Here is a 22,649-nt window from a genome sequence, read left to right as displayed (position 1 = left end):
ATCAGAAAAATAAGCTATACAGATGTGCTATATAACATTGTGCCTGTACTTAACAATGCTATTACTGTTAGTGTTGTATTGTTAAATGTTCTTAATGAAACCTTAAAAGAGGAGCAATGTGGGCATGGATATCTTGGTATAATGGTGAAGAGGCCATTTGAGATGCCTGAATCCCACGTCTGAGTGCCTGAGTTTGAGCTATGTAGCTCCACTTTAGACCCAGACTCCTACCAGTGAACACCGTGGGAGCAGCAGGTGATGGCTTAAGTGTTTAAGGGTCTCTGCCATCCATGTGGGAGACACAGATGGGGTTTCCAGTTTCTGATTTCAGTCAGTCCCAGCCCCGACAGTTCCAGAGAGCGAGTCATTGGATAGGCAGCCTCTCTTGGCCTCTCTCTTTCAAGTACTTGAGGAGAGAGACAGACAGACAGACAGCGATCTTCATCTGATGATTTGGGCTAGACTGAAGTCAGAAACCTGGATATCCACCTGAGCCCCTTATGTGTGTGACAAAGTCCCAGTTACTTGGGCCATCTTACACTGCCTTCCTAGGCACATTAGGAGGGAGTTGATTCAGAAGTAGAGCATTCAAATTGGCATTCCGATATGGTATGCCAATGTTACAGGTGACAGCTCAACCCACTGAGCCACAATGCCAGCATCCAAGTTTAGTTTTATACTGATTTTTTTTAGTGAATAAAATAGTCAAAATGAAAAAATATATATATGTATATATAAATTTCATTGTTATATTGAAAATGACTGGATGATAAAATTTCTCAAATATTTATAGTGGAGACTGCAGGTAAAGTCCTTGAGCCATTTGGAAAAATAGATATTCATAAACTTGGTATATTTGTAAATTTGGTTATGTGTTATGCTATTGTTGATTTTATGTTTCATACAAATTATAAGTTTCTATAATACATTATTTTAATTACTAATGATTGCTATTATTAGCATTTCAGTTAATAGTATTGCATGTATTATATATAGTATTAATATGGTATTTGTCTTTCTGTGTAAAGGAGTCAGGCTTATTTCACTCAACCTAGTGTCCTCCAATTGCATGTATTTTGATGCAAATGGGAGGATTTGATTCTTTTTAGAGCTGAATATATAAAATATCCCATATATATTATTTTTTCCCTTTTCCTTCAAATTTTAATTATTATGTAACAAATCTAATGTGATTTCCAGATATAATTCTTTTTTAAAAAAGATTTATTTATTTTTATTACAAAGTCAGATGTACAGAGAGGAGGAGAGACAGAGAGGAAGATCTTCCGTCCGATGATTCACTCCACAAGTGAGCGCAACGGCTGGTGCTGCACCGATCTGAAGCTGGAAACCAGGAACTTCTTCTGTGTCTCCCACACGGGTGCAGGGTCCCAATGCATTGGGCTGTCCTCAACTGCTTTCCCAGGCCACAATCAGGGAGCTGGATGGGAAGTGGAGCTGCCGGGATTAGAACTGGCGCCCATATGGGATCCCGGGACGTTCAAGGGAGGACTTTAGCCGCTAGACCACGCCGCCGGGCCCCTCCAGATATAATTCTAAGAACGTAATGATATTGCTTTCCTCCATCCCTCCCTCCTATCCTTCCTTTTCCCTTTCTCTTTAACTTTAGAGATGACATATTTTAGATTTACACTATAGTAAATGCTGACTACTTCAGTAGGTAAGAGGTTTAACAAGTAAACAGGGAAAAAGACTTTAGTGGGAATGTAGACAACAGCTATAAATAATAATTGAATAGAAAAAATGACCATTTCACCCATATACAGTAAATTATAATCACAGACCATTAAAGCTACAGTAGTGGAACATTTTTTACCATTGGTTTGGCAAACATATAAAACAAAGTTTTATAGCATTATGTTTGCAGTGACACTGATAATAAGACTTTTGTTCCTTTTTTTTGTATGTGTTCTAAATTTTAGTCTCCACATACAAGGGAGAATATTTGGAACTTGTTTTTCATGGTTTGGCTTATTTCACTCAATATGATGTCCTGCAATTGGGTCCATTTTGCTGAAAGTGGTAGAATTTTGCTCTTTTTTAATAGCTAAACTGTATTCTGTTGTGTATGTATACTGCAGTTGCTTTATCCATTCATCTGAGGATGGGTACTTTGATTGAGTCCCAGTTTTAGCTATTGTGAACAGTGTCCTATAAACATGGTGGTGCAGACATCTCTTTGATGTAATGTGTTCCTACAGCAAGTCTATTTTCAGTTGTAAAGAAATTTCCATATTCATTTCTGTAGTGATCACACTAATTAACATTTGCACTGACAGTGTTTAAGTATTCACATTTATTCGCATCCTTACTAACATTTGTTATTATTCTTTCTTTTGGATAATAGCCATTCTCACAGGGATGTGATACCTCATTGTAATTTTACGTGTCTAAAATTAAAAAAAAATTATTCTTAGAATTGTATCTAAGAACTACATGCAAACAGTTCTCTTAATATCACATTAATCTGGAAGTATTTTTAGTACTTACACGCATTTGCTGTGACCCTGAGACCTGGATAAAGTTCTTGGCTTCTGGTTTCAGACTGGTCCAGGCCAATTGTCATGGGCATCTGTGGCCAGAACCAAATAAGTAAATAAAATAACTAAATAGTGACATATTCAAATAGAAATTCTTGAATTAGAAAAGACAATAGCTGAAAGGAAAATTTTTATAGAAAGGCTTAATATCATAATATTTTAAAAAGATTTATTTACCTGAAAGGCAGAGTTCTAGAAGGATAGCAAAGAAAGAGTCAGAAGCAGTGTTGGAAGAAATGTCTCAGAATTTCCAAAATGCTATGAAAAACAGTGTATGTATAAGAAGCTCAGCAAGGTTTTATATGGACAGAAAACCACAGCTAGACAAATCAGTATGAAGCTATTGAAAGACCATCACAAATAGCAAATCTTGAAAGCATCATGAGAGGAGCAGTGTTTGACCTGGTGGTTAAGTCCCTCATCAAGGTGTTTCTATTTGGGGCCAGTGTGGTGGTATAGCAGGCTAATCATCTTCCAGCATCCCATATCGGCTCCAGTTCGCATCTCAGCCACTTTACTTCCAATCCAGCTGCCAGCTAATGGTCTGGGAAAAACAGCAGAGGATGGCCCAAGGGGTTGGGTATCCACGTGGGAGACCTAGGAGAGGCTCCTGGCCTGGGACCAGCCCAGCTTCTGCCATTGTAGCCATTTGGAGAGTGAAAAAGCAGATAGGAACTCCCTCTGTCTCGCTGTCTCTACCTCTCTTGGTGTAAATATGGCTTGAAATTAAAGACAGACGGAGAGAGAGGGAGAGAGAGAGAGATCCTGCTACTGCACATCTGGGAGGCAGTGAGGTCAGTCCAGGTAATTGTGTTTCTTCCTTATGGGAGACCTGGCCAAGTGTCTGGCTCCCAGGTACAACCTGGCACAGCCTTAGCTCAGCTCCAGTCAGTGTGGTAGCCAATGTGAATATTCAAGCAATAACTCAGTAGAATGCTCCTGCCCCCTATTTGAATACCAGGGTTCAAGTACTGGCTCTAGCTCCCAATTCCAAGATCTGAATGGAGGTTCCTAGCTCTTGAGGTATTGCAGACATTTGTGGGAGTGTACCAGCAGATGGAAGATTTTCTCTCTCCCCTGTCATCGTACTCTGTCTTCCTCCCTCCTTCCCTCTCTTAGTACCTCCATTTCTCTCACAATTAAATAGTTAAGAAAGAGCAAGCAAAAAACATATCATGAATCTCCAATCTCTAAAACTAACAACTTACTGATCATCAGAAAATATGGGGATCATATTACCTGCCTGGATCCAGCAGTATGATGTATTCAAATTGCTGAGAGAGAAAGTGTGTCAGTTAAGACTTTGAAACACAGCAAAAAAGAAGAAATTAAGACACTCCCAGATGAACCAAGCCAGAGAGCTATTTTCTGGCAGACCTGCTCTCTAAGAAATACTAAAGCGAGTCAGCCCTTCATGCTTAAATGAAGGGATGCTAAACAGTGCCTGCAATTCACATGGAGAAATAAAGGGCACCAACGAAGTTACCTACATAGATAAACATGAAATACAGCAGAAATGTGTTCTTTTGTTTGTGACTTGGTTTTCCTCCTCTTGACGCAGGAGGAAAACCTCATGAAGCAGTCATTTTAAGTCTACATTCATGGGCATAGAATATATAAAGGTGTAAAACATAAAGGAAGGGAGAGAGAATAGAGTTTTAGTGAGAACAGTATTTGGGGCAATATGGAAATTAAGTTAATATTAATCCAAAATAGATTGTTACAAATCGAGTTGTTAAATGTTAACACCAATGAACCCTTCAAGACAATAACTTAATGTTATTCTGCCAAGTAAACAGTGCTAGCAGACTCTCCTACTTTGTGCGTGAGCATGGTTTCCACTCTCCCTGCTTTATTCTGTTTTCCCATCCAGCTCGCATTCTCTGATTCCTCCTCAAAATGCTGGGTTAGTGATTTTAGAGTTGGGTTCCTGGGAAAAGAAATGTTCCCTCCCATCATCCCGCCTTCCATTGTCTCAGGCCCGACAACAAGCTGTTGCTCTGATTTAGGCAATCTGGCGCCCGGCCAAGTGGTGTGACTTGAGCGTTCCCTCTGAAACTCATGTTAAGATTTAATTGCCACGATACTAATACTTCAGAGGTGACTAGGCCATGAGGACAGAATGCTGTTATCATGGGAGAGAGTTATCACAGCACTGGCCTTTGATGAAAAGGAAAATTTGCCCCTTTCTTTTTATGTTGCCCTCCCATTCTGCACCATAGGGTGATGTAGCATTAGGAGCCTCTGCAGGTGCTGGCACCTTGATATTGCTATGAGTAAGACATGTCCTTAGAAATGATCTGATCTGTGGTATTCTATTCCAGAAGCAAAAAAGCACACAAGGGAGGTAAAGGTGCGAGGAACACTATAGAGAGACCACACTGGAATCACATAGGGCTGGTTGACAACCGGCAGGAAGGGCCTCTATTTGATGTAAGGACTTAGGCATGTCTTTGCTTTAAATCCAGAGCAAAGGCCAGGATGGAAGCCAAACTCTGCCAACAATCAACTGGTATAGAGATAAGAGGTGCTTGATAACTACGCCAAAATTAGGAAGGGGGCCAGTGTTGTGGATAGCAGGTAAAGCTGCTGTCTGTGACACCAGCATCCCATAATGGTGCTAGTTCAAGTCCTGGTTGCTCCACTTCTGATCTAGTTCCCTGTTAATGGCCCTGGAAAAGCAGCCAAACATGGTCTGGGTACTTGGTTCCCTGCCACCCAAGAAGGGCCATGGGCTCACTCAGGGCTCGAAGGAGAACTCGGTCCCATGCCTTTGTCTTTGCTTCTGATGTTGCTGACAATATTCCATGGCTTGTAGATGCGTCATTCCAATCTCTTTCTCATCCCATGGTCTTCTCAGAGTAGCCATTTCTGTGCTCTTTTCTTCTTATAGAAACTCCATATTGGTATGATATGATCTAAATTTGATATGTTCAAAGACCGTATTTCCAGATAAGCTCACAATCAAAGATACTAATTGCTAGGACTGCAATACTCTTATCTTTTGGGGGACATAATTGATTTTTTTATTATTAATTACGTTGCATTATGTGACACAGTTTCATAGGCTCTGGGATTCCCCCAACCCCTCCCCGGGCCCTCCCCCTATGGTGGATTCCTCCACATTGTCGCAGTATTACAGTTGACATAGTTTATTTTTAAAAGATTCCTTTTATTTATTTATTTGGAAGGCTGAGTTACTTAGAGAGAGAGATACTTTACTGGTCCATTTCCCAAAGAACTACAGTAGCTGGGGCTGAACCACACTAAAGCCAGGATCCGGGAACCAGGAACTCCTTCTGGATCTCCCAGGTGAGTGTCAGTGGCCCAAGTGTTGGACAATAATCCAGTGCCTTCCCAAGCACATGAGAAGAGAGCTAGATTGGAAGTAGAATAACCAGGTCTCAAACTGATACTCATTTGCAATGCCAGGGTAGGAGGTGGTAGCTTAACCCACTGCACCACAATGGCAACTCCTGCAGGCTCATAATTTAAACCATAACGTATTCCAAGATAAGTTGATGTTTTGATTTTTTTTCCACTGAGACTTCATGCACTGCCTCCCAACATCCAGGCCCTTAGCATGTTCTTTAGGTTCATCCATGTTGTATGAGTCAATTATTTCCTTTGGATTACTGAGTGCCATTTCATTCTGTCATCACAGTTTATTTATCCAATCTTCTGTTGCCCTGCATTTGAGCTGTTTCTAGCTTTTTGGTTATTACAAATTAAATTACTATGAACATTAATACACAAGTCTTTTGTGAGCTTATGGTTTTACTTCCCTCGGATCAAAACTCTGGAGTAGAGTTGCTGCATGATGGAGAGAGGGTGGAATTACAACTTACAAGCCTGTTCAGAAGACTAAGACCTGAGGCAAGCTGATGATGCTTGTATCTTACAGTGTTGGGGGGAGCTTCTTTTTTTTGCGGGGGGGGGGGGGTTGCTTCTTACAGCTCTGTTGACCAAGCTGTGCCTTGGGCTAGCACTGAGCCTGTTCTTAGGATCAAATTAAATTTGAGGATGTGGGTGGAGGAAGCCTGCAGAGACTGAAATTAGACCCTTACAAATGACCTTAGGCCCCAAAATGCTCAGCCTATTTGATCATTGCTCTCTTCCATTAAGTTTTTTTTTTTTTTTTTTTTTTTTTTTTTTGCTTTATTGTATTTTGAGGGGGATGGGACAGAGGCAGAGAAGTAAATGAAGAGGGAGTAGGAGAGGAAGAGAAGGGAGAGAGAGAAAAAAAGAGAGAGAAATCATGGCCATCAGTGCTGGTTCGAACTCGCCAAATGCCCACAGCAGTGCCTCAGCAGGGGCTGGGCCAGGCAGAAACGAACAATTGAACTTGGGCACCCCCTGTGAGTGATAGGGACCCAATCACTTGAATGATCTCCTGCTTCCCACAGTGTGCATTAGCAGGGAGTTGGAATCGCAAGCAGAGAAGGACTCAGAAACTCCAGTACAGCAGCCAAGCACTACATCAGGGACCTAACCACAAAGGCAAACTCCTGTGGTGAGCTAGATCCACTTGCTTTTACTTTTAAGCATTAGATCATCAGATGCTGCTTCTGTGTCCTACACACACACACATGGATCTGGGGACATAAAATATATAATGATATCTAAATGTTATGTTACTGATCCTATCATGGCCATGTTCTTGCAGACAAAACAAAACAAAACAAAAAAACAGACTAAATACATAGCTGATTTAGAGAGTGCATTTACTAGGAAACATTTCTTAGTACTATCTGGCCACACAGGAATGCTGTGGTCCCCACCTAATCTGTGGATGGCCAGCCTATGCAACTGGCTGAGATCCAGGTGTCTGGCTGCAGCCAGCCCTTGCTGCAGACCATGCTTAACTCATCTCTGTGTCTCTGGGTAGCATTCCTCTGACTGCTTCTGGATTTATTCCAAGCAAGTATCTCTCTTGTTCTTAATGAGTTCCAGGGAAGGAGTTTCCACAGTCTCCTTTGACAGCTTATATTACAGCTTATATTATAGTGCTTTATGATATTGTCAAGAAAAGCCTTTCTAGTTCTATTACAACTCATTTCCTCTTTTTTTCTGAATTAGTGAAAATAGAGGTGAAGCTGCTACTGCCTTCTCCCATGGCAGTCCTAATGTACTAGGATAGCAGTTTCGGGCATTAGCTCACAAACCCCAGTCTAAAAGGAAGCGCAGAGGTTATATGTTAGCATGCCCCTGATACAAGACCCCACTAAGGAAGAGTGAACCCCTTGAGGCTTGAAGTGAATCTTTGCATGGTTGTCCCAACTCCACTGTTATCACACAAAGACTTGCTTTTTTACTTCCCTCCTTTACATTCATTAACACAAGCCTGAAGAGGGTAGCTCATCTACCCCTGTGCCTGGGAGAAGCACATTGTCCTTCTAGAAGATTGTATTTATTTTCATTTTACTTGAAAGGCAGAGAGACTGAGAGAGAAACAAAGAGTGATGTTTCATCCTTTGTTTTATTCCCTACATGCCTGCAATAGCTAAGGTTGGGCCAACCTGAAGACAGAAATCCAGAACTCAATCCTAATCTCCCATGTGAATAACCCGGACCTAAATATTTGAGCAAAAAACTGCTGCTTTCCCAGGTCCACTTTAGCAGGAAGCCTAATCAGAAGCAGAGTAGCCTAGACTATGTGTGAGCATCTCAAGTTGTGACTTACCCACTGTGCCACATACCTGCCCAAACACCTTGTTCTGACACTAATCTGTCATACTTAATGTCCAGGTCTAGATCCATGTCTGATCCTGAAGTCTGGTTATTTCAATGTCTATAGCTTATAGTGGCAATGGTTTTAATATTTGCCACTTTAAAATTTTCTTAAAGGATAATTTAGATTGTTATAAGAGAAGGACTTCAATAATTCCCCAAGGCCACACTGTGATAAGAACTGATATGCTACTGGTGGTGTATGTTGAATATATGTAGCGGTTGGATGTGTTTGTTTGATCCAGCACATATTTGATTTGGAGCACAGCTAGATATTTTCAATTTGGAAACACAGTATGGCATAATAGTTAAGAGCATTGATTCTAGCATTGGACTGATGTGAGTTTGAATACCAGTGTTATCACATTCAGCCACTTAAGTTAACTTTTCTTCATACGCCATTTATTTTCATTTCTAAAATAAGTGTGAATATAATACTTCCTGTCTGAATTGATAAACAGATTGTGGTAGATACAGAGAGTGGAATACTACTTATCAATTAAAAGCAATGGACTAGAATGACGAATTTTATGTTATGTTTATTTTACTACAATTCAAAAATTAATAGTGTAATATTCCCAAACCCATTGAATTGTACATTTTAAATGAGTTGTATGGTATGTGAGTTATCACTCAAAGGAGCTATTTTTTAAAAATATAACCATTTGGATAAAAGCCAAAATAATTATGTTGAGTGAAATAAGCCAGACCAGAAAAAAAAGAGCATGCATCATATAAGTCCATTTATATAAAACTCTAGAAAATTCATAATGAGCTATAGTGACAGAAAGCAGACCAGTAGTTGCTTCAAGAGGGGACTGGGCAGAGTAGGAGGAGTATGGGAAGTGTCAGGAATGACGGATTGTAAAGACATTTTTAAGGATGATGGATGTCATAATTATCTTGATTGTGGTGATAGTTTCACAGATGTGAAATATGTCAAAGCTCATCAAATACACGTTGAATATGCAGTTTATTATATGGCAATTGAATATTTAAAATGGTATTTTAAAGATTACCTTGGGGTGGGCATTTGTTGCAGTAGTGAAGCTATCGCTTGAGGTGACTGTGGCCCATATTAGACAGAGTTTCAGAGTTCAGGTTCTAGCTCCACTCCCAATTCCAGTTTCCTGTTAATGCACACCCCCAGGGAGGCCACAAATGATGACTGAAGTACTTGGGCCTCTGCTACACATATGGGAAGAATGATTGAGTTTCTGGTCCCTGACTTAGCCTGATTTCCTCACCTCCCAAAAGGAGGACTTTATCTAGTATCAAAATTCACCAACAGAGTGAGAAAGGCCTTCCTCCATCACAGAAAAATTCACCTTTTCATGGTTCTTAGGGTTTCAAGCAAGGGTGGCTAGATTTCCCATGCTAGTATCTTAAATAACTGGCCCAGCAATCCTGTTCAGCCTGGTGCCAAGACGCCTGTACCTTCCTCCCAGACAAGGCTCATCCTATTAAAAGACAGAGAAATAAAGGAGTCTTCAGTCTATTTTTGTGCTGCTACAGCAGAATACTGGAGACTGGGTAATTTTTTAAAAGATTTATTTTATTTTTATTGGAATTGCAGATTTAAAGAGAGAAGGAGAGATCTTCCCTCCGCTGGTTCACTCCCCAAGTGGCTGCAATTGCTAAAGCTGAGCTCTTCTGAAGCCAGAAGCTTCTTCTGGGTCTTCCATGTGGATACAGGGTACCAAGGTTGAGGGATCATCTTCTACTGCTTTTCTAGGTCACAGACAGGAAACTGGATGGGAAGTGAAATAACTGGGGCATGAACGGGTGCCCATGTGTTATCCCGGCATGTACAAGGTGAGAATTTAGCCTCTCAGCCATCACACTGGGGCCAAGACTGGGAAATTAATTTATAAAGGACAGAAATGTGTTTCTCACAGTTCTGGAGGATGAGAAGTCCAAGTTCAGGATACTAAGATATCTGCTCTGTGATGCAGATCCAGTGTTTGCTTCCAAGATGGTATCTTGAATGTTACATCCTCCATAAGGGGGAAGTGCATGCTATTTGTTATGTGACCAGAAGGGTGGAAGAGGAGAGCATAAGAATCCATTCCTGAAAGCCCTCTACAAAAGTCATTAAACCCATCAATGAGGGCAGACTTCTCACCACCTAACCACCTCTTAAAAGGCCCAATTTTTAGATTGTTATAGTGGTAATTAAATTTCGACCTGAGTTTTCAAGGGAATAAACATTAAAAGCCATGCCAGGGGCCCACTACAGGAATTCATTCCAGCACTGGCACAGCAAAATCTTGAACTTAGTTGCCCTTGGTTTTCCATGCTGCATGGTTTCACAAACTTAGTGGCTTAACACAGCATGTACTCATTATCTTAGTTGCTATTGTTGAAGACTGGAGCATAGCTTAAATGTGTGCTCTGCTCAGGGTCTCACAAGACTGACACTAAGGGGTTGACTGGGTTGGATTCTCATTTAGAGGTCTGATTAGGGAAAGATCCATTGCCAAGCTCTCTGGAATTGTTGGATGGATTCATTTCTTTGCACCTTTGTTTCTAGAGACCCCTTCTATCAACACGCAGTTCACAAAACATGCTCCTTGCTTCTCTAAGGAAGGGATAAAGTGCTTTTCACTTCAGGAAATGAGATCCTTCTCAATACTTCTCTTTTGAGGGTCTTGCGCAATGACTGAATTGGCTAACCCTGCCCCTTCAAGCACTGGGATCCCATATGAGTGCCAGTTTATGTCTTAGCTGCTCCACTGCCCTTCCAGCTCCCTGCCGGTGGCCTGGAAAATCAGCAGAGGATGGCTCAAATCCTTGTGACTCTGCACCCGTGTGGCAGACCTAAAAGCTTCTGACTCCTGGCTTCAGACAGCTCAGCATCGGCTCTTGCAGCCATTTGGGGAGTAAACCAGTGGATGGAGGATTTTTCTATCAGCCTCATTCTTTTTGTAAATCTACCTTTCCAATACAATACGTAAATATTTTTTTTAAAAAAACTACTTCTCTCTTGAGTAACCCCAAGTCAGCTGATTTTGAATCTTAACTGCCTATAAAAATTCCTTGCTTTCTCCCTGAAATACAGTCTAACCACTGGAGCAACAACACGTTATAATCAGATCTCAATTCATAAGCAAGTGCAGATGACCACACAAAGCATGAAACAAGGGGGCAGTAATGTTAGGAGCCTTCTTAAAAGTTGGCCTAGTTCAATGATTCTTTCATGGAATTGTGGGCTAAGATTAGGAGAAACCACACCTTGCTTCCTCTGACCTATGTTTCCCTTTTGCAATAGTCTGTTTATTAGTCTATTTATTGTGGGATTTCAACAGTATCCTGATGTATGCATGCCAGATAGAGAGCCATATGGATCCCATATTGCAAGACAAGTTGATACCTTGCCCAATTTGGAGTTTCACAGTATTTTCTTTTTTTCCATTTTTGATTATATTTTTTATAATCTTTACATAGTTAATTAAGGTAAAACACGGTTCAAGGGCTAAATGAAAGTGGGTCAAACTATTCTTTCCATATTGTTTCCTTAATATATCTGATATAAAAGGGGATTTTAAGGGAGAAGCCCCACCCAGTCTCCCACCCACCCCAGGTCCCAGATGTGGGGCATACTTCGATGGTCTGCTCAAGTGGTTTTGATAGTTCAACAGTTCTGAATTGCTGCCACTCTCACCACTCCAAGCACGATGAGGTCGTTGAAGAATCCACTGGCTGACATAGTCCATCTTAGAGTCTCTGTTTGCCCAGTTTTTCACTGCCAACATATAGCTGAGGTGGTTGATTGACTTGTTCTGTCCTCTGTCTTCATGGTTAGGGTTCTGAGTCCAGCAGTTCGATTGGGGAGATCCCCAAGGAAACATTGTCTGAGGTATTCCCAGACCAGATTCTTGTATGTACTGGCAAGTACAGGGCCCGGCACAGTCCATTGCCCTGATCAGCTGGTTGTTGCAACTGCTGGGTTGGTTCTGTTTCCAGCCCTGACTTCCACTGGAACCAATGGGTGTTGCAGTCCAGCCTGACTCACAGTATTTCTTACTTCGTTTCAAGAGGAATGTGTACTAAGAATAGTGTTGATAACATTTTTTTCTGAATTCCATCTGCCTTGTGATTTATAGATGCATTAAAGAATAACGATATAGATTGTAAGTAAAAAATGAAACATAGTGCCAATGCAATGGCTAAACTAGCTAATTCTCTGTCTGCCGGCACCAGCATCCCATATGGGCACTGATTTGTGTCCTTACTGCTCCACTTCCCATCCAGCTCCCTGCTTATGGCCTGGGAAAGCAGTGGAGGATGGCCCAAGGCCTTGGGACCCTACACCCATGTGGAAGACATGGAGGAAGCTGCTTGCTCTTGGCTTCGGATCAATTCAACTCCAGCTTGTGGCCATTTAAAAAGTGGACCAGTGGATGGAAGATTGTCGCCCCCTCTCTCTTATTTTTGTTGGAAAAGCAGATTTACAGAGAGACAGAAAGATTTTTCTCTCTATTGATTCACTTCACAACTGGCTACAACAGTGAGAGCTGAGCCAATCTGAAGCAAAGAGCTGGGAACGTGGGTGCAGGATCCCAAGGTTTTGGGCCATCCTCCACTGCTTTCCCAGACCAGAAGCAGGGGTGTGAATGTAAAATGGAGCATCTGGGGCCAGGCGTGGTGACCTAGTGGCTAAAGTTCTCGCCTTCAATGTGCCAAGATCCCATATGGGTGCTGGTTCAAATCCTGGCGGTTTCACTTCCCATCCAGCTCCCTGCTTGTGGCCTGGGAAAGCAGTCAAGGACAGCCCAAAGCCTTGGGACCCTGCACCTGCATGAGATACCTGGAGGAAGTTCCTGGCTCCTGGCTTCGGATCAGTGCAGCACTGGTCATTGCGGTCACTTGGGGAGTGAATCACCGAATGGAAGATCTTCCTCTCTGTCCTCCTCTCTGTATATCTGACTTTGCAATAAAAAAAATAAATCTTTAAAAAAAATGGAACATCTGGGTGCTCATATGGAATCCCAGTGCATTCAAGGTCAGGATTTAGCAACTGAGCTGTTTCGCCAGGCCAAAAAACTAAATAATTTTTAATCAAATATGTAAGTAAGCAGAGCACCAAAAAAATATTCCACATTACTAGCTACCAGTGAAATGGAAAGAAATCTATGATGGAATACCTCTTCACACCCACTAGGATGGTAATAATAATAATAATAATAATAATAATAATAATAATCAACTACATACAACAAATATTGGCTAGGACCTGAAGAAATTGGAATCCTTGTACCTTGCCTTTCATAATGTAAAATGCTGCAGATACTTTGAAAAAGTTCAACAGGTTCTCAAAAAGTAAAACAGGATGGCACTATGGTGTAATAGACTGAGCTTCCCCTGAGACACCAGCATCCCATATGAGTGTTGTTTTATGTTCCAGCTATTCCATTTTTTATCCAACTCCCTGCTAGTGGTCTTGGAAAGCAGTGGAGGATGTCCCAAGTACTTGGGTCCCTGCACCCATATGGGAGACCCAGGAAGCTTTCCTGGTTGCTGGCTTTAGATTAGCTCAGTTCTGGCCTTTGCAGCCATTTGAGGAATGAACCAGCAGATGTAAGATCGATCTCTCTCTGTCTCTGCCCCTTCTTCTCTAACTCTGCATTTCAAATAAAAATGAACCTTAAGTCAAACATAGATTTAAAATATGACTCAACAGTTCCACTCCTGGCTAAATACCCAGAAGAAATGAAAACATAGGTTCACCCAGAAACTTACATGTATGCATGTACTCCCAGAAAAGGGGCCATTAGAAAAATGCCACACAGAATCATACCCAGACTCATTCAAAGAATAAGTTCACTGGAGCGGCCCAGAAGTTGACAGGGCAAATGGTGGCAATTGACTGCGAGATGGTGGACACAGGACCCAAGGAGTGTGTTAGCTCCTTGGCTCAGTGTAGCACTGTAAAGTGCAATAGAGAAGTTCCTTATGATGAATACATCCTCTCCTCCCCACTGTGCCACATTGTGGGCTACAGGACTGGATGGAGTAGTATCCAGAAGCTGTACAAGGTCAGTGCTACACCTTTCAAGATTGCTTAGAGTCTAATATTGAAGACACTGACAGGGAAGATAATGGTGGACCATCCCATCTAGAGTGATCTCAAAACCCTCTAGTACTTTCACCTCACGTCTCTCACCTGTGATGCCTCTCATGTGTGGCCTCCTCAACAGAAAAGTCATCTCCCCAGAGAATGGCACCCTGTCTCTAAGGTGTGTCACCAAGAGGCTCCAGGATTGAGACCACTACTGAGGTTACTAGTTGGCTGGAGTTGTGTGACAGCATCACCTGGCCCAGAATCCCATGAAAGACAGTCATGGGAACACTGTGGTGTGTGGAGGCAGATGCACACCCAGGAGAAGCAGGGCAGTGGACCATGGAGAGATCTTCCACAACTTTGGAAGGGAGAAACTTAATATCCATTGGAATTTCAACTGAGCTTATTGTGTTCCGTGCCTGAGCATATCACAGAAAGGGGGATCCTTCATGTCAGAAAACCTAGTCCTGCAGTGTTTACCTCTTAAACAGAGCTAACTGCAGGTCCCAGAGTACTCCATGTCAGTCAAGCATTTTGACTTTCCAAGGTCAAAATCCCATGCTGCCTTATCGCCAGGGTCTCATTTATGCCCTTGCTTGTTGGGTAATGAACAGCATATTCTGTCACACCCACAATGGTACAGTTGCATTACATATTGCAGATTCTGCTTTTGGCTCAGCATCTGCATAGGAACATGTGTCAAGTATCGCCTATTTCCCCAATCCTCCCCCAGCTTGCCAAAAGAGTCCTTGCTGGTAACGTGTAGTCCTCCTTATCGGGCAGCGAGGCAAGAGTGTTGCTTGGAAATCAACTGATTGCTGATTGAGAAAAGCAGTGTGTTATCTAAGATAACATAGGCTTTCTTTAATTTAGGTACTTTGTGGTAGGTTAAAAAATCATTGAAATCGTTTTCAGTAGTTTTAGAATTCTTTTACTTTGTTAAACTAAGCCTCTATAAACTCAAATTTCCTTGAAAAGTTTTTATCATGGAAAGAAAGCATACATACAAATGCTGAGGAATGTTACTCACAAGGGCCAAAACAGAAAACGCCTAAATGCCCATAAATGGATGAGACAGTAAGCAAAATGTTGTATATTCATACAGTGAAATATTGGCCATCAAATGGAATGAAGTACTAATTACTATTCACAGGCAACAGCATGAACCACTGGAGCACTAAGCCATGTGAAAAAAAGCCAGTCACAAAGACCACATGATGAATGAAGGATGAATCCAGAGAGACAAAAGGTAAATCGATGGTTTTCTAGAGGTGGAGGAGAAATAGGCAGTGACTGGTAAGGAATACTGGGTTGCTTTTCAGAGAACTAGAAAGGGGTAGACAATGGGCACAGTGGTTAAGATGTCACTTGGAATGCATCCCACATGGAAATGATTAGGTTCAAGGCCAAGCTCCATGCCCAATTCCAGGTTCTTTCCAATGTACTCTTCAGAGGTGACAGCACAAAGAGTTCAATCTCTGCGATGCACATGAGAGAACTGTATTGAGTTCCTGGCCCCTGGCTTTGGCTCAGCCAAACCTTGGCTGTGGTGGTTACTTAGGGTGTGAATCAGCAGATGGAAGTTCTCTCTCTCACTTTTGCTCTGTGTGTGTGTGTGTGTGTGTGTGTGTGTCTGTCTGCCTGCCCGCCTCTGAAATATAAATAAATAAATAAATAAAATTAGAGAGTGATGCAAGTTGCAAAATTCTGTGGATATACATAAAAACCATTTATAAAAGAGAAATTCTATGGCACTTGAATTCTATTGCAAAAAGCTGTTTTTTAAAATATATTTTTTATTTTGAATTCTGAATTATGTGGTACAATTTCGTATAGGCTGGGATTCCCCTCCCAAACTCCCACCCCCCAAAAGCTGTTTTTAATCAAACATTGTAAAAGTATTTATTAATAATCTAGCAATCTTCTGTGTGTTTGGAACACAGTTAGATACTCTAACATCAGTATCTAATATATTGCATTGTGGATGGAGAACATTTACATCCAGATGGAATATTTGTAATTTTTAGTTGAAATTTTTATAAGTATGAATAAAAGAAATGAGAACTAAAGGCATATTTGCAATACATCTTTTTGAAAACTGTAACCTCCTTGTATGCTAGTACATTTCCACCTGAAACTGTGGTCCGGCGGCATGAGCACCACCTGGGAACTGCACAGAAATGCAGGATCACGAGTCCACTGCGACTTCCCAAATCAGAATCTGCATTTTAACAAGATTCACAGGTGGTTGGCATGCACATTGCTGTCTGAGGAGGTTAACAGGATGACTTCGTGACACTTTAATTTGCCCTTTAATCAGTCTGTATGTAAGGTGGTGGCAGCATATTTAATACTGTATTATGTTGGATATTTCTCATATAAGTTCATTATAGATATAATCATGATCTTAAAAAGCAAAAGTGAGATCATATTAATGTGATTTTAACTCTTATTTTTAACCTGTTACTGTCCATAACCCTTTGGAAGACCCTATAATAAATTTATTTTCAGTAGTAATATATTGTAGTACTCTCTCATCATTAAGGATATTTCAGGCCTGGCACAATATGCTGGTGCCTAAATCCTCACCTTGCATCTACTGCCAGAGTCCCATATGGGTACCAGTATCCTGGCTGCTCCACTTCCCATCCAGATCTGTGCTTGTGGCCTAGGAAAGCAGTGGAGGACAGCCCAAAGCCTTGGGACCCTGCATCCACGTGGGAGACTTAGAAGAAGCTCCTGGACCCTGGCTCCAGATTGGCTCAGCTCTGTCCGTTGGAGCCACATAGGGAGTGAACCATCAGATGGAAGATCTTCCTCTCTGCCCCTCCTTCTCTGTGTATATCGGCCTTTCCAAATAAAATAAAAGAAAGCTCAAAAAAAATATTGGGGGTAGAATCAAGATGTCAGAACAGGGTAAGGACACATTTAAACAGATGGAGAAATATTAGCCAGTATGAAGCAGAGAGAGCACATTGCAGGAAACAGAAGAGGACAGAACAACAGCAGAGGGGTACCTGGAGACTGACAGACATAGGAAAGCAGTCGACACAACGGTGTGGTGTTGCAGTGACTGATACCACAGCAACATTCAGCAAGCAACAATCTGAACTCCACTGGCGGCTGGAACTCCACCAGCAACAAGGTGGGAAGGGGTGTTCACTGGGGGCTCAGGAGGTGAACCCAGACAAAGAACTGCCCATCTTGCTGGTGTGTTTGATTTGACCAGGAGCAGAGACAGAGCAGCAGGTCCCAGACAGGCAGGCAGTGTGGGAACAGGGTGGATTTCACAGCCCAGTCAGCCCCCTGGAGCTGAATTGGGCAGCATTTTGTTTAAGAAGACAAAAGCTATGGGCAGTACTGCGCATGCACTGAGTTGGGAGTGAATTCATTTCTGGTTCAGCAAACTGCAACAATGTGGCATCCTGCAGGTTCCACCCGAGATAGTTCTGGATAGCACTCAGACCTGATGGCCAGCAGATCAAGAACTCTAGTAGTAGCACAACAGGCTCCATTTCGGGTGGGGTGGCAAAGAATTTAAGACTGCAGAGACAATAGTGAGCTGCCCATGTGCAGAGCTCAACAAGAACCCACTGAACTCAGTGCATTGCACTGGTTCCACAGGGAAAATAATACCGACTATGGCATTGTACAGGTCAAAATAGGTCCTTGTGACCCTCAGGGCCAATAGCCAACAGGTTCCAGAAAGATCAGCACCACCAACAACCTAGCAATATAGGACACCTTGTGTCTCCCTGATCCTGGAACCTGCTCCAACCAGAAGTAGGAGAAAGATTACACAGACAACAGTGTACCCTCAGCACGGTATCACGGTAAGTGGAGACTGGTGAGCCAGGAACTGGGGCAATGGAGACGATGGTGGAAATCTAACACAAGAAGCCAGACATGGAATTCACTGAAGGGAGTGGCACAAGTGCCTGCACACAAAGAGTCATGTAGCAACCACAATAAGTAAAAATTGAACTGTAGACCGTGGATTACACAGCTTAGAAACCTGCCCCAAGACGAAAAATCTGCTAACCAGAGGTACAATGACCAAGAGCAAAAGGAGAGACAAAAGCAAAATGAATATTACGAAAGCCTCCTCTGCAAAGAGCAAAACCTTTTGCCAACTTCAGAGTTAACTGAGGAAGACATCAAGAAAATGGGGTACACAGAATTCAAAACACTTGTTATAAAGCTTTTTATCAACAGTGAGAAGCACATTAAAGCAGGCATTCAAGGAATTTAAGGAGTATGTCACACTGGAAATGAATCAAATGAAAAGTGATATATCAGAAATTAAGAATACACTGGGGCAAATTAAAAGTACAGTGGAGATTCTCCAAAATAGAATGAAACAAGCAGAAGAAAGAATCTCAGAATTGAAAGATATTTTCTGTCACTGGGGGAAACAAACCAAATGCTGGAAGCAGAGCTGAATCAGGCCGAAAAAAGTATTCAAGAATTGAAAGACACTATTAAGAGGCCTAATATAAGAGTTATAGGAGTCCCAGAAGGTGCAGAAAGAGATACTGGGATTAAAGGTGTATTCAATGAAATAATAAAGGAAAATTTCCTTAATCTGGAGAAAAAATTGGGAAACAAGATCCAGGAGGGGCACAGAAGTCCCAACAGGCTTGATCAAAAGCGATCTTCACCAAGACACATGATCATCAAGCTGTCTTCAACTGAACATAAGGAAAAGATCCTTAAATATGCACGTGAAAAAAAATCAATTGACAGGCCGGGCGTGCTAGTGTAATAGTTAAGGTCCTCACCTTGAACATGCCGGGATCCCATATGGGCACCAATTCTAATCCCATCCAGCTCCACTTCCTATCCAGCTCCCTGCTTGTGGCCTGGGAAAGCAGTCAAGGACAGCCTAAAGCCTTGGGACCCTGCACCTACGTGGGAGACGCGGCAAGAAGCTCCTGGATCCTTGCTTTGGATTGGCGCAGCACCAGCCATTGCAGCCACTTGGGGAGTGAATCATCGGACAGAGGATCTTCCTCTCTGTCTCTCCTCCTCTCTGTATATCTGCCATTCCAATAAAATAAATAAAGATTATTTATTAAAAAATCAATTGACATATCAAGGAATGCCAATTAAACTCATAGGAGACCTCTCACAGGAAACTCTACACACCAGAAGATAATGGAGTGCTATATTCTACATTCTAAAAGGAAAAAATTGTAAGCCCAGGATAACGTACACAGCAAAGCTTTCTTTTGTCTTTTTTTTTACATTTTATTATTATTGCTATTATTTTATGATACAGCTCCATATTCCCTTATCCCCTTCCCAATTCCCTCCCCCCTCACCTAGTTCCTCTAGATCATTACTAACATATAGTTCTTCATACTCAGTCATATGTCCATCATTGCGGGCATGGACAATGGGAGAGTCCAGTCTTTTGTCTTTGAAAATGAAATAAAATTCTTCCACAGTAAAGAAAAGTTAAAAGAATTTGCCTCTTTCAAACCTGCCCTACAAATGATACTTTAAGATGTTCACTTGACCGAGAAGAGAAATATCACCCACCAAAACCAAAGGCAGATGGGAAGAACATCCCAGTAAAATAGCTTCAGAAGACTAAATCAATGAACAACCCGTTGCTAAAATGACAGGACTAAATGACCACCCATTCATATTAACCCAGAATGTAAGTGGCTTAAACACATCAATCAAACGTCATAGATTAGTAGACTGAATTAAAAAGATAAAACAAACCCACCTATTTGTTGCCTACAGGAGATATATCTCACCAACAAAGATCAACAAACTATATGTCAAGGATTTTTATTTTGTTTTTAGAGTCATCTCTTCAAAACACTTTCTTCTGATTAAATTCTGCAGTGACTCATAGATCATAGAGGAGCATCATTTTCTTCAAGAAGGTTCTTGATTTTCTTTTTCATTTTTTCAGCGACGCATTAGTCATTCAGTAGTATTTAACTTCATGGCATTGTTAATTTCTTTTTTTTCCCTTCATTGATGTTGTTTTATTGCTTTTCATTTAAGGGGATGTATACTAACTGTGTAATGGAGACTATCATATCTACTAGCGTGTTATTTAACTTCATGGCATTTTTAATTTCTTTTTTTTTCTTTGGTTGATTTTGTATTGTGGCTTTTCATTTAAGGGGATGTATAGTAACTGTGTAATGAAGACTAACATATCCAGATGTGAGGATACAATGCAGTATGCATCTCTACTTTCAGATCAAAGATGGACTCCCAGTGAAAATGTTTACTATATCTTGACAATAGGATGCTGGACTGTATATCTGCCATTGTCCATGCCCGCAATGATGGACATATGACTGTGTATGAAGAACTATACTAGAGTAATAATATAGGGGAACTCAGTGAAGGAGAGCGGATTTGGGAGGGAGTAAGGGAAATCCCAGGGCCTATGGCACTGTATCATAAAATGATGATGATGATAATAATAGTAATAAAAGAAGTAAAATTTAAAAGAAACTTAAAGTTCAATTAGAGAAGAATTTTTGTAAGTTCTGAATGTAGCTGCTTGAAAAAAATATTGGACCCAATGCATTAGTCTAGCAACCAGAGTCCTTAACTTGAACACACCCCCGGGATCCCATATGGGCACTGGTTCTAATCCCGGCGGCTCCACTTCCCATCCAGCTCCCTGCTTGTGGTCTGGGAAAGCAGTCGAGGATGGCCCGAAGCCTTGGGACTCTGCACCCAAGTGGGAGACATAGAAGAAGCTCCTGCCTCCTGGTTTTTGTTCGGCTCAGTTCTGGCAGCTGCGATCATTTGGGGAGTGAATCAGTGCACAGAAGATTTTCCTGTCTCTCCTCCTCTCTGTATATCTGACTTTGCAATAAAAATATTTTTTAAAAGAATATTATTGCAAGAAGACATGGGTGCCAGTACTATAGTGTAGCAGGTAGAGCTACTGCTTGCAATGCCAGCACACAATATGGATACCAGTTCAAGTCTGGGGGAACCCTGCCAATGTGCCTGAGAGTGGAAAGCAGTGGAAGATGGCCCACATAGGAGACCAGGATGAAGCTCCTTGCTCCTGGTTTCGGCTTGGTGCAGTTCTGGCCATTAGCTATCTGAATAAGCAGATGGAAGATTCATTCTCTCTCCTCTGTAACTTCAGCTTTCAAAGAAATACATAAATCTTTAAAAGAAAAAAGAAGATAAAGACAAACCTGCTTAGTGCACTTTTCAAAACTCTTTTTTTCTTTTAAAGGTTTTTTAGTTGAAAGGAAGAATGGCGTGCACACAGGCACCATTAACAGGGAACTGGATCAGAAAAGGAGCCCCCAGGACTTGAGCTGCAAACTGATATCAGTGCTTTAACCCATTGTGCCACAATGAAGACTCCAGAACTTTATCGTGTCTTATTTAAAAATTCTTGTTGGGCCCAGTGCGATAGCGTAGTGGTTACAGTCCTCACCTTGCACGCCCCCGGGATCCCATATGGGCACTGGTTCTTATCCCGGCGGCCCTGCTTCTTATCCAGCTTCCTGCATGTGGCCTGGGAAAGCAGTCGAGGACGGCCCAAAGCCTTGGGTCCCTGCACCTACGTGGGAGACCCGAGAGAGCTCCTGGCTCCTGGCTTCGGATTGGCTTGGCTCTGGCCATTGCGGCCACTTGGGGAGTGAACCATCAGACAGAGGATCTTCCTGTTTCTCCTTCTCTCTGTATATCTGCCTTTCCAATAAAATAAATAAATAAATCTTAAAAAAATTCTTGTTAAAGTGTGTTTATTTTGTTTTTTGTTTTGTTTTGTTTTAAGTCTCCCATATGGAATCCCAGTAGATGCAAGGTGAGGATTTAGCCACTAGGCTGTCACGCCAGGCGTTAATGTGTTTATTTGGAAAGGCCCAGAGACTTGGACACAGAGAGAGTGAGATCCCCTACCTGCTAATCTGCTTGCAGTAAACTTGTCCGGGCCAGGCAGAAGCTAAGAACTTGGAACTGAAGCTGGGATCTATCAGGTGGATGCCAGGGAGGAGAGTGCTTGAGCCATAGCCTGATGCCTCTCAGAGTGTACATAAGCAGAAAGCTCGGATCAGGAACACACCTGGGGCTTGGATCCCGGCACTCCACGGTGGGATGTGGGCCTCCCGAGCAGCATCTTAACTGCTTTGCCAAATGCCTCTCCCTTGACATTTGATTTAAAGGCATAGATAAAACGATAGTGTATAATTTTTAAATTAAACTCAGTAGCATGGAAAACTAGTGCAGTATTTGCTTGGCATACCAAGTAGATAAGTTACATCCCTCACTTAACAGTTATTCATTTTCAA

At 41.8% G+C, this 22,649-nt stretch overlaps 1 long non-coding RNA gene across 1 annotated transcript in view; it reads left to right on the top strand.

The window, feature by feature from the left end:
- The window catches only part of LOC131478665 (uncharacterized), a 44,687-nt gene that overhangs the window by 16,604 nt on the left and 5,434 nt on the right, over window positions 1–22,649 (top strand). The gene's annotated exons all lie outside the window — the stretch shown is intronic.

Source organism: Ochotona princeps, chromosome X (genome assembly GCF_030435755.1).
Source record: "Ochotona princeps isolate mOchPri1 chromosome X, mOchPri1.hap1, whole genome shotgun sequence".
NCBI lineage: Eukaryota > Metazoa > Chordata > Mammalia > Lagomorpha > Ochotonidae > Ochotona > Ochotona princeps.
This window is presented reverse-complemented; position numbering and strand designations above follow the sequence as displayed.